Below are 13,638 nucleotides of genomic sequence, written 5' to 3' on the forward strand. Positions count from 1 at the left end.
TTAAGCATAGTCAAGGGGCAATGAAGTAAACTGAAAACAAAGTGAGTGTGTTAGTGTTGTCATAAAAATTAAGTAAAGTACACAGAAATCCCTTGCATTCCTATATACTAACAATGAAAACACAGAAAGAGAAATTAAGCAAACAATCCCATTCACCATTGCAGTGAAAAGAATAAAATACTTGGGAATAAGTTTACCTCAAGAAACAAGAAACCTACAAAACACTGATAAAAAAAATCAAAGATGACACAAATAGATGGAGATATATACCATGTTCATGGATTTGAAGAATCAATACAGTGAAAATGAGTATACTACCCAAAGCAATCTATAAATTCAACGCAATCCCTATCAAGCTACCAATGGTATTTTTCACAGAACTAGAACCAATAATTTAATAACTTTTATGGAAACAAAAAAAAAAACCTCAAATAGCCAAAGCAACCTTGAGAAAGAAGAATGGAACTGGAGAAATCAACCTTCCTGACTTCAGACTATACTACAAAGCTACAGTCATCAAGACAGTATGGTACTGGCAAAAAGACAGAATTATAGATCAATGGAACAAAATAGAAAACCCAGAGATAAATCCACACACACCTATGGACACCTTATCTTTGACAAAGGAGGCAAAAATATACAATGGAGAAAAGACAATCTCTTTAACAAGTGATGCTGGGAAAACTGGTCAACCACCTGTAAAAGAATGAAACTAGAAAACTTTCTAACACCATACACAAAAATAAACTCAAAATGGATTAAAGATCAAAATGTATAGACCAGAAACTATACAGAACACTCTCTGACATAAATCACACCAAGATCCTCTATGACCCACCCCCCTGAGTAATGGAAATAAAAACAAAAATAAAAAATGGGACCTAATCAAACTTAAAAGCTTTTGCAAAACAAAGGAAACTATAAGCAAGATTAAAAGGCAGACTTCAGAATAGGAGAAAGTAATAGCCAATAAAACAACTGACAAAGAATTAATCTCCAAAATATACAAGCAGCTCATGCAGCTCAATACCAGAAAAACAAACAACCCAATCAAAAATTGGGCCAAATAATTAAACAGACATTTCTCCAAAGAAGACACACAGATGGATAATAAATATATGAAAAAATGCTCAACATCACTCATTATTAGAGAAATGCAAATCAAAACTGCAATGAGGTACCATTTCACGCCAGTCAGAATGGCCACCAGCAGAAATTCTACAAACAATAAATTCTGGAGAGAGTGTAGAGAAAAGGGAACCCTCTTACACTGTTGGTGGGAATGCAAATTGGTACATGAAGAACAGTGTAGAGATTCCTTAAAAAACTGGAAACAGAACTGCCATATGACCCAGTAATCCACTACTGGGCATGCACACTGAGGAAACCAGAATTGAAAGAGACACATGTACCCCAATGTTCATTGCAGCACTGTTTACAGTAGTTAGGACATGGAAGCAACCTAGACGTCCACTGGCAGACTAATGGATAAGGAAGCTGTGATACACATACACCATGGACTATTACTCAGCTATTAAAAAGGATGGATTTGAGTCTGTTCTAATGAGGTGGATGAAACTGGAGCCTATTATACAGAGTGAAGTAAGTCAGAAAGAGAAACACCAATACAGTATATTAACTCATATATATGGAAGTTAGAAAGATAGTAACAATGACCCTGTATGCAAAAGAGACACAGATGTTAAGAACGGACTTCTGGACTATGTAGGAGAAGGCGAGGGTGGGATGATTTGAGAGAATAACACTGAAACATGTATATTACCATATGTTAAATAGATGACCAATCTAAATTCAATGCATGAAGCAGGGCACTCAAAGTCAGTGCTTTGGGACAACCCAGAGGGATGGGGTGGGGAGGGTGGTGGGAGGGGGGTTCAGGATAGGGGGACACATGTGCACCCATGGCTGATTCACATCGATGTATGGCAAAAACCACTAAGATATTGTAAAGTAATTATCCTCCAATTAAAATAAAGTAATTAAAAAATAAAAGAAAAACATAAAAAGAACAGTGATGTGGCTGGCACAGCTAAGAATCATCAGCTGTTGTACTGTGTTACTGTAATTTTCAAGGTACTGTACTATAAGATTAAAAATGTTTTCTTTAAAAAAAAAAAAAACTAAGTAAAGAAAGTATATGAAGATGAACAGAGTGATCAACAGTTTCAAAAGATGCTGCACAGTCAAGTTATCTTTGGCCTGAACTCTGATTACTGGATTTAGTAACTTGGTTGTGATTGTTGCCCAGGTTGAACTGGGTTGTAGAGAGAAGATAAAAGGATAAGAACAAACACTGAGCATGGGCAACTTTTGCAAGCACTTTTTCTGTCCAGGGGAAAGCTTAAAACTGAGCAGGAGCTGAGAGAGATATGGGGTCAAGACAAGGCTTTTCTAAAATGGAGGTATTATGGCATATTTTTCCCTTTGGTAATGACTCATTAAGGAAGGGAGGGGAATGGTGAGACAGGGATGGAAATAATTACAGAAGCAAAGTTTTTAAGAAGAGAGAAATGGGATCCAGTGCAAAATGGAAGGTTTGAAAGGCATTTCGATATTTGGCAAAATTAATACAATATTGTAAATTTTAAAAATAAAATAAAATAAATAAATAAGTAAATAAATGAAAAGGCAAAGGGCATGGACAATGCTTGTGCCTGCTGCATTTTGTAGAAACATCTGTTTTGATTGCTTCTGTATAAGAATCAGAGTCTTCAGTTGAGGTTGGAAGCAAAGAGGGAATGTTGAGGTTTAAGGAAAGAGAAGAAGTGAAGTGAAGTCACTCAGTCATGTCCGAATCTTTGTGACCGCATGGACTGTAGCCTACCAGGCTCCTCCATCCATGGGATTTTCCAGGCAAGAGTGCTGGAGTGGGTTGTCATTTCCTTCTCCAGGAGATCTTCCTGACCCAGGGATTGATCTCCCACATTGTAGGCAGACACTTTACAGTCTGAGCTACCAGGGAAGTATATTAAGGAAAGAGAAGAGAATACAAAACCTCTAAGAGGATAGGTGAGTGAATGTTACCAGATTTGACAGGCAGCACCAAGAGCTGTTAAAAGGCTTAGCTACATAAAAGTATATACAGTTGGCTAAAATATCCATGCCAGCTATCTCTGGTGATTGTTTTGCAACTTTCCTGACTCTCCAAATTTTCCCTAATAAGCAGATAGTACTTTCATAATTAGCCTTTTAAAACTGTTATGGAAGGGTAAAGAGCAGGACATTAACGCATGAGGCAGGTCTTATGATTTTCAGGACTTGAAGTGGGGAATCAAAAAGAACAGAGACGTCATTTCGTCATCTCTAAAACAATGCCATGGACTAGATAAAAAGCAGTCCAATATTCTTCAGAAATGAGGGACAAGACAAAATATCTTTGACCCTTTTTCAGGCCGTTAGATTTACTTTGTATCTATGCTTGAGCCACTGATCGTGTTTCTCAGTTGAGCCTGAACGGCCTACGGGTGGAAATCTTTTCCAGTTCTGACACCAAGTTGGGTTCCATTATTGGTAGTTGAGTAGTGATGTACACTTTCACCCTTGCCTGCATCTTCATGGATGTTCCAATGGCAAGTTGGGCGAGGCTCTGTCAGGGATGAACCAGTCACCTTTTATACCAGAAACTGAAATTTATTAATATTGTAAGGCTTTCTTCTTTGCTAAAATGATTCAAAGTAAGTCTCTCTTCTCAAAAGTTGAAGTCCTTGATGTCTATTTTCAGAGTGTCCTTAGCCACTCATTATTTGTTTTATTAACAGTTTTGCCTGTTATTTTTTTAAAAAGTGCAAATCAAGATCATTGTTCCAGAAAGGAATTTCAGAGATAATACATTGTTAGGAAGGGATTGTTACTAATTCCAAAACGTTTTCACCCTGTTAGACTCTGTAATATTAGCTCATGTGTGCTTTTAATTTGATCCATGATAGATGGGGTAGTGAATGGGGAATTTCAGGGCAACATTTTAAATAAAATTCCTATGAGTAATTTACCCTCATATTTTTGTTGAAATCTTTATTGGGATCATAAATCAGCTCTCAGGACAAGATGTGGGAATTAGATCCTGTGACTGTTAATACAACCCTTGGAGATCAGCTATGTGGATGCAGAGGCGGTAACTCTGTATGGGGTGTGAGGTAGAGTGTGTGTTTGGAACCCTGAGTGTGGTCAGCTGAAGATTTAAGAGCCAACAGCAGCTGTGGAAGCCACATCAAGAATTTTATATTAGGAGAAAAGTAGGGGTGTGTGGATATTTTTCTTGTGGTGGAAATGATATTTAACTTAACAATATGTATTTGGATTATGTCACCATTCCTTCATGAAATGCAGAAACTCATTGATAATTGTAATCAGTAAACTCTTTCATAATGAATTTCTTACATAATAAACTTCCTTTACAAGTTTATATGTTCTTTATACTTGAACTTAAATTCTTAAAAGGACAGCACAATTATTTTTAATATCAGTTTATTTTAACATCAGTTTATATATATTGTTATTGAAAATAAAAATTACAATGGATAAAGACTACTGTATGAGCACTAGGTCTAATCACAAAAAAAAAAACAGCTAAATTTTGGGTGGTGTTAATATTAATCTACAAATCAACTGAAAGGGATTATTTGCAAGTAGGCATTTATTTTCATGAAAGATTGTGTGTGACATGTAAGATGGACTGAAATGGGGAGGTGATCCCTGAAATTACTGTGGGGAAAAGCTCAGGATATGGGGAAAAGTAGATTTTTAGAATCTCATGAGGAAGGGCTCAAAAAGCAGCACGATCAATATGTTACTAGGCGATGATTTGCTTTGGAGGATGATGAGTGAAAGATAAGGAAATGAATTCTTATTGCCTGGAACTCTTGGCAGTTAGCCAAGCTTAAGTAGATATTTTTGAGAAAATCAGTAAATCTCATTTATCATATTTGTGCAACAAAAATAATATCTACATTGTAGGTGGTGGGATTTAAAAAATATACCCCCACACACATATCCTGGATATATTACAAGTTTAGAACACTGTAGTCTATTGTCAGGCCTCTTAGAGATGGCATCTATGGAAAAAGGGTCACAAAAGCTAGCCCTTTAGAATTAGAAAACAACTCCAACTTTGGGGATAACACATGAGTTCAAGCACCTATATTATCTATGGGTCTGTCCTCTCCCCCTTCTTCATGGACAAAACTGGGATTTTGTTATGACTGAAGGGCCTGTCTCCATACTTGCAATCCTAGATGTTTGGGACACTTGCATGGAGTTGCAGATTTTGTCCAACACTGACAGAATAAAACACTGTAGTTAATTTCTCCATTTTCATAGCCATGGTAGAGAACTGATCCCAGACTGCTTTTTGAAGGAAGGGTAGGGAGGTGGTGATCCTCATCTGGGGATCAGTCTACATAAGTCATAGAAGACCTTGCCAGTTTGGGTGGAGGATAACAGCAAACCCTGCATGGATGGTCATGGAGTCAGTTGCTGGCCCTGCTTCAGCCATCCAGGAGTCTGGTGGTTGAGGAAGATCACTGGGTGATCTAACAGAGGACTGTGGAAGGGGAGGATCAAGTCAACCCTCTTTCAAACTCACTATAGTCCCCTAAAGCATTAATGAAGCTTCCCAGGTGGTGCTAGTGATAAAGAACCCACCTGCCAATGCAGGAGACATAAGAAAGCAGGTTCTATCCCGGGGTCAGGAAGACTACCTGGAGGAAGGCATGGCAACTCATTCCAGTATTCTTGCTTACAGAATTCCCATGGACAGAGGAGCCTGGTGGGCTACAGTTCATGGGGTCGCAGAGAGTCGGACAAGACTGAAGCAACTTAGCACACACACACGCACAAAGCATTAATGACCTTTTTGCTTAATACTGATACTGGGAAAATTTTAGTTCATTGACCTAACAAATAATTACAGCTCTTTGGCAAGATTTTGTTCATGGAAACTGGCAGCGTTTCCAAACACTTTAATGATGTTTATTGTCTTAACCAGCACCTGTCCTTTACCCTGTCTGCATACTTCCAAAAAAGTTAACTAAAAGAGAGAATGATTCATTTCATACTCTGAGGTTTCCTTATGACCACAGCTGTAGCCACTTCTGTGTCCAGCAAAGTATTTCTTTGGCAAGTGACCTTGGGAGGGGTGGAAAGTGGAGTGGAAGAGGCCTCTGGAAGTCTTTAACACAGGGGCGTATTCTCTCCTATTTGACTCCAAGAAATTCCCACTCATGGAATCTGGCCTATCATAAACAACCTTTCTTTTTTGTACTTGATTCAACTTAATAAATCATGTCAACCAACTGTGGTGAATGATGACTGTTCTTCACCCAACAGAACAATAGCCTTCCTAGTTGGAAGGACAGAAATCTATCAGTTCCAATTTCCTCCTGCTGGGCAGAGTCTTCTATCTCAACTGTCTAATTCTTCTTTATAACTCCTCCACTACAATGAGTTCTTTTCTCTGATCCCTAGGACACCCCGACATGTGTTCTTCTCACTGACTTTGCTGGTCTTAATTCTGAAATGATATCTCTTTTAAATATAGAAAGATGAGAATCGTCATCTAAGAGGCAAATTCTCATAAGGATTTCTTTTTAAAACACTTATCTTAAAAAATCATGCCCAAACCAGCCAGATTTAGAAAATTCAGAAGCTCTTCTACTTTGTTTTTAAATGTAGACTTCAAAAGATACATTTGTCCCACTAAATAAATGGTAACTGGTACATTAAATGGTATGGGAATGGAAAGTATTCCTTTTACTGGTACCAACAATAGTTAGTATGCCTATCCTCCCAATTGAATTACAAATGGTCAAATTTTTATGTAATATCTGATATTTGACATAACTGAACCTTTCCTAAATAATTATGCTGCTTCCAAACCTCACAACTTTTTTTTCTACACCAAGCTTCTTTTGGAATCTGTCTCCACATAGAGACGTTCTTCCCTATTTTCTTCTAATAATATTTTTGTGCTTATTTTTATAGCTGCTAGACACACCTACCATCATCTCCAATATTACCACAGAGTCAGACACGACTGGAGTGACTTAGCAGCAGCAGCAACTAAACTGTGGTAACTGCAATCTGTATATTATTGTAACCATGTAAAGCAAGGATGACCCGATTGTAACTAGGATAACTTTCTGGCTTTTCTTTTTATCCATAGTGTCTCTAATCCATCTGACATTCCCTGGTCCAAATTTCCCTCTAGGATTGATATTGCCTTATTCATCATTTAACCACTTGCTGCTGCTGCTAAGTTGCTTCAGTCGTGCCCGACTCTGTGCGACCCCATAGATGGCAGCCTACCAGGCTCCCCCGTCCCTGGGATTCTCCAGGCAAGAACATTGGAGTGGGTTGCCATTTCCTCTTCTAGTGCATGAAAGTGAAAAGTGAAAGTGAAGTCGCTCAGTCATGTCCGCCTCCAAGCGACCCCATGAACTGCAGCCTACCAACGCTTCTCCGTCCATGGGATTTTCCAGGCAAGAGTACTGGAGTGGGTTGCCATTGCCTTCTCCATTTAACCACTTGACCTCAGAATCTCACCCAAAGTTTCACCAACACAGTTGTAATGTAATTATAACCATCCTCCTAGTTGCTCTGAGCACCTGTACTTACAGTTTGCAGTTTCACCTCTATTAAGCCAAGGAGAGTAATAGGTTTTTCTGAATCCTGCTGCAGGATTAGGAAACTGAAGCTGCTTTGTTCTTGTTGCCGCTGCTGTTACTCTTCTGTAGGAAGTTAGTTCTATAGGAAGACTTAGGTATTTTGTTAAAACTGGACTTTCTGGGTGTTATATCTGGGTGATACCCTAGTGCGGCAGATTTGAAGAACTGTCCCTTTTATTTCCCTAAGCTGCTCCACAAGAATTGCTCTCCAAATACATGCAGGTCTGTAAGAGTAACTGTTGAACTTTGAAGTCAGGAACACATGGTTAGATATCTCAAACTTGTAGCTTTGTAGGTAAGAGCAATACAAACACTTATGCCTGATATTTTATCTGTTATCTCTCAAATCAGAGTCTGGGAATGGTGATCTTGCCTTGGTTATTTACTCAGGAGTACCCCTCTCCTTGGGACTGCTACAGTGAGATGTCAATGCCTCCTTCACAGTCTCTCTTTTAGTTTCTAGGAAATAGGACAATATCTCTGAGTTTTTCTTTTTATTTACCATAAAGCATCCTCTAAAGAATAAAAGGTGAATATAATTTCCTTTCTTCTTATTCTGAGCCCCCAAAGGAAAACCCATAGAATCAAGCTGGGCAGACTCCTGTGACCACCTTGACCATCACAGTATAACAGAAGTAATGGCACAAGCCTTCTGGGGTTAAATGATAAGAACACCTTGCACTTTTGCCTTTTGCACTTCTTAGGACACTTATTTGTAGAACTCAGCTGCTATGTAGGCTGTAAGGATACTCAAACTAGCCCACATAAAGAAGCCATGAATAGGTAATTTAACCAGTGAAAGTGAAAGAAAGAAAGTGAAGTTGCTCGGTTGTGTCCGACTCTTTGTGACCCCATGGACTGTAGCCTACCAGGCTCCTCCCTCCATGGGATTCTCCAGGCAAGAGTACTAGAGTGGGTTGCCATTTCCTTCTCCAGGGGATCTTCCCGACCCAGGGATCGAACCTGGGTCTCCTGCATTCCAGGCAGACGCTTTAACCTCTGAGCCACCAGGGAAGCCCTTTAACCAGTAGTCCAGCCAATAATCAGTGTCAACTGTCGGTATGTGAGGGAAGATGCATTCAGATGATCCCTATCTTCATCTCAGTCTTTCAATCTTTCCAGCTAATACCCCATGCCTGTTAAAATACATAAGAAGTCTGCCCTGGGTCTAGACTAAATTCCTTACTCACAGAACCTGTGAATACAATTGTTATTTTTATAAAATTTAATGCAGCAAAAGTAACTGGAACAGAAATACTTGATTCTTAAAACTGAGCGGTAAGATAAGTGAATTTATCTTTTCTTGTCTATACTTTCTAACACTTATACAATGCATATGGTAACTTGTGTAGTCCGTAAGGACAAGTTGGTTGATTAGGTATGGATGGGAGAAGGAAGGGTCTGGGGTGCTGCCAAATTTCATGTCCTTGGAAATGAGTAAGGAGAGACTGTTATGCATTAATTGTTCTCCTATCTCATCCATATAAAGAACACTGGCAGCATGCTACTTATTAAAGCACTGTACTAAGCAACCTCTTTAAAGTAGCCCCCAAACTATAATAACATGTGATATGATAATTTCCCGTACTTACCAAATACTGCCTACATGTAGAAATCTTCTTCTTTGTAGCTAAATGGTTAATTCTGGGAGATACCCATCTAAATTCAATACAGCCCACTTGATGGTCCAACTGTGGACCACCTTTCATTTTCCCCCATTTCATTTTCCTAGTTTTGTGCTTCAACTGATATACCTCAAGATTTACGATTTTTCTGACAAAAATGAAATGAGCCAGCCAGATAGTTGTGGCCTGCAGAAGGATAAAAAATAGTCTGAATAAGAAGCAAGGATCATTTTGACCACCAGTTCACCAAGCAAAGCCAAGATATTAGCATCAAGGAATAAGCCAATTGCTGACATAAATGCAAGTTCCAGGAGTTGCTTATTTCACCTAATCGAATTCAATAAATCATCACAACTAGACAACTCTAAATACTTTATTTTCCCTAAGTAAGTGAGTCTTGCTTACTCTTCCAATTTCTGGGGGAAAAGTCATTTACCATGTCTGGAATGGATTGAGCTGGTTTAGGATGGGGGTTCCACAATATAAGCAGAAAGCAATTTCTATACACAAATCTCTTAACCACACTAGGACTTTAAGATTGCATTCTGGTGGTACTCCATAGAAAAGAGAAAGAAGTAATGTTTCATCTGAGATATAAATTAGAGGCCAATTTGTTTCTTCTAATCTTCTTCTAATATTCAAGGAGTTAGTCTATGAAAATCTAAAAAAAATCTATCTTGTCCATTTTGGCATAGAATAGTTGGAGATTAAAGAGAGGAACAGCAAGGCCTTTGGGGGGATAAAAAAAATGAAAATAACACAAAAAAATACATCTTTGTTACAAGTGTGGCCAAAAGTATAAAGCTTGATATCATACAAGATTTTCTTTCTTGGCAGCAAGTATTGCTCTTACACCATTGAATGTCATTGCAATCATATGGTATCAATAACAAATGAATTATGGCCAGAATGTCTAAAGACTGCTCTTGCAGATTTTAGATTTGAATTCTCCTACTCACAGATTTCAAAAGCAGTTCATTTGGAACTCTGGCCAGTTTTTTGACCTTTCTGCTGACCTGAAAGGGTTATGTATCTAGGATAAGACTCAAACTAGTGTATGGAACATCCCTTGGAGTGGCCAAATTTTCTCTTTATGACTGTGAAACAATTTCCAAGTCACATTTGTTCTGTTGTAGATCTTCCTAGACTATTGAATTGTATAATCCCAGTATAATCACATCTAATTTCTGTCTCAAGATTTTGGTTAGGCTCTTTCAAGATGGTCTAAACACTCTACCAATTGATAGCATTATAATAGGCCTTTTGAATTAGATTCTGGTGGGAGCTTCCCTCGTGGCTCAGATGGTAAAAATATCTGCTTGCAATGCAGAAGACCTGGGTTCGATCCCTGGGTAGGGAAGATCCTCTGGAGAAGGAAATGGCAACTCACTCCAGTACTCTTTCCTGGAAAATTCCATGGATGGAGGAGCCTTGTGGGCTGTAGTCCATGGGGTTGCAAAGAGTCAGACCCAACTGAGCGACCTCACTTCCCAGAGGCCAGACATGGGAGCTTATGTCTATTTTCTACCTTATTTTAATTGGTCTTTGTGGCCAGCATGGTCAAGACATAAAAGTTTTAATTAAGGTGCTAGGAGTGGAGTTAAGAAAATAATAAGATAACTTGATGACATTCTGAATGTTGGTTGTAGGGGGAAAGGAAACAAAGTTGACTAAGTCTTCTGGGTAACTGGACTAATAATAAGATGAATGATGTAATGTGGATGATTTAGCTTTGGATGGTCTCATGCTAAGAAATAATGTATTGTTAACATGCTCCAGCCAGGTCTTAGGTTTATTTTTAAACTATCTTTCATATAGTAAAACTGTTGTCAAACAATATTGTAATGTAAGCACTCTCTCTCAAAACAGACATGGTAAATTTTACAGCAAGTGTACAGTCCAGAATTATTTCCTGCTGGATCTCAAAACTAAAGAATTCTGAAATTAAGTCACTTACCAAGCATTCTAAAACTCAGAGCCAATGAAAGTGTTCTCTCACCTTCAGGTTTTTTAAAGGTCTCTTCTCTTACTTAGCAACCTTAAGTGCAAGAAATTCTCCTGTTACTACTAAAGAAAAATCATTTTTTGTTTATATTTTAAAAATAATGTGTTAAAATGAGACCAAATATTAAAAACTTGCTTTTAATTAGATTTTAAAAATTGATTAAAAGCCTACTTTAAATGTCATACTTAATGGTGAACTATTAAAGGAATTCTCATTGGTTAAAAAAAAAGATTATGATTACTTTAACTATTATCCAATATTGTTCTGATTTTATTCCCAAAGCAATATGACAAGAAAAACTAAGGTATATTGTATATTAGAATTGAACATAAATTATTTTCTAATTGATATGTTTTTCAGAAAATGAAAAAATAATAAGTTAAGGGGATAGATAAAAGATTACATAAGGCTGAGTTCTCATCATAAGGAAAAAAATTTTGTAACTGTGCGGTGATGAATGTTAACTAAACTTATTGTGGTAATAATTTTGAAATATATATGTAATATTTATTGTGTTTGACTTTTTGCAACCCTTAGACTGTAGCCCACCAGGTTTCTCAGTCCACGGGATTCTCTAGCCAAGAATACTGGAGTGGGTTGCCATTTCTTCCTCCAGTGGACCTTCCAGACCATACATAAAAGAGACTTCATTAATGTGCATTAGAGGATATCCCAGGTTAACCTGTCATACAAAACTGTTTCTTGATCCTTTAAATTCTATACCAATTCTACAACTACTTTATCATATATAAATGCACAGTATATTCACGAATTCTACACCTAAAACTAATACTGTTATATGTCAATTATATCTCATTTAAAAATTATTAAATGAAAATTTGCTCAACTTCCCTCAACAAAGACATGAAAAAGAAAATTTTGATTCATTTTTTAATAAAAGAGGTTTGGCAAATTGACATTCAATGTACTTAAAGAGAAAATGTCACTCATAATATAAGTGGTAATGTAATTGATACATTTAGAAGAATATTTTACAGTATCTACAGTTTAAAATATTCTTAATTTTTGACCCAAAAATTCTACCTGTAGTAACTTTTTTCTGCAAAGTAGAAATTAAAAAAATATAAAGATGTACAGAAAGATGCTCTCTGCCACACTGTGTGATAAAATTTGGATGCTAACTTGTATTAGTCATAATTCATTTCATCTATGAGTGGCGGGGGAAAATTTTAGCTCAAATAAGATGGATATTAATTTCTTATCCATGTAAAATTCCAAAGAGGGAGTCTAGGGTAGGTATAAAACTTGATCAATCAGGGCCCAGATTCCCTATGTCTTGTGCTTCCACTCTGTGGGCCTTAATCTCAAGATACAAACATGTGCTTATAGGCAGCAGAATGAGGAAAGGAAGTAAAAAGGCAGAGGGGGTAGTCATTCTGTTTCTTGGGAAGAATCTTGGAATCTGTTATTTGATACTCTACCTACAGTCTATTGTCCAGGACTTAGTCATATGGCAATGCCTAGCTGAAAGGGAGACTGGAAAATACAAACTGCATTCTGGGCAGCCAAGTATCTAGCTAAAAATGTGGAGGCACTATTATATAGAAGAAAGGGAGACTGGATCTCAGGAAACATACACCAGTCTCTGCCACATGACTTGCTGACCAACAACAGAATAGGGTATAGAACATCATACAGTTAAATACTATGCAGTCATAACAAAATAAGTCAGCCTTACTTGGAAAGTTGTTACAGAATATGATCTATATTCAGCAGTTTCAAAAAAACCACATGTGAGAAATGCCTGCATATGCTCATCAAAAGACATGTTAAAATGTTCATTTCTGAAAATGTAAAATAGCCCCAAACTGAAAATGCCACAAATGTCCACTCACTTAGAATGAATAAGTAAAAGATGGCATATTTACCTAGTGAAATTCTTTACATAATGGGAATGAACACTGTTGCCATATGCAACAATATGGCTGGTTCTTAAAACATAATATTGAAGCCAGACCCCAAAACAATGTATACTCCACTTTATATCACTTAAAAAAACAGAAAAATGATAACCCTATAGGGTGAGAAAGCAGGAAACAGTTACCTTTAAGAGATGGTAGGAAAGGAGCATGAGAGAGGCTTTTGAGATGCTGGTAATGTTCTATTTCCTGAACTGAGTTCTAATTACTTGGGGATATTCACTTTGAGAAAATTCATCAAGCTATACAGTTACATTTGGGTAAATTTTGTACACATGTGACATCAGTATGATTTTTAAAAAGCACATGTACACTTGTATATATGTAGAAAATCTGGAAGTATATATGCTACATTAATTAAAAGTCAGTAAACTCTTTCTATAAAG

General features: G+C 37.3%; 1 non-coding gene across 1 annotated transcript; it reads right to left on the reverse strand.

Moving 5' to 3' along the window:
• Positions 1-8,624: 8,624 nt before the first annotated feature.
• Positions 8,625-8,696, reverse strand: TRNAS-GGA. The gene has a single exon. It is a non-coding gene; the product is annotated as a tRNA-Ser (tRNA).
• Positions 8,697-13,638: the final 4,942 nt, after the last annotated feature.

This window comes from Bubalus bubalis, chromosome 8, assembly GCF_019923935.1.
Source record: "Bubalus bubalis isolate 160015118507 breed Murrah chromosome 8, NDDB_SH_1, whole genome shotgun sequence".
Taxonomy (NCBI): Eukaryota; Metazoa; Chordata; class Mammalia; order Artiodactyla; family Bovidae; genus Bubalus; species Bubalus bubalis.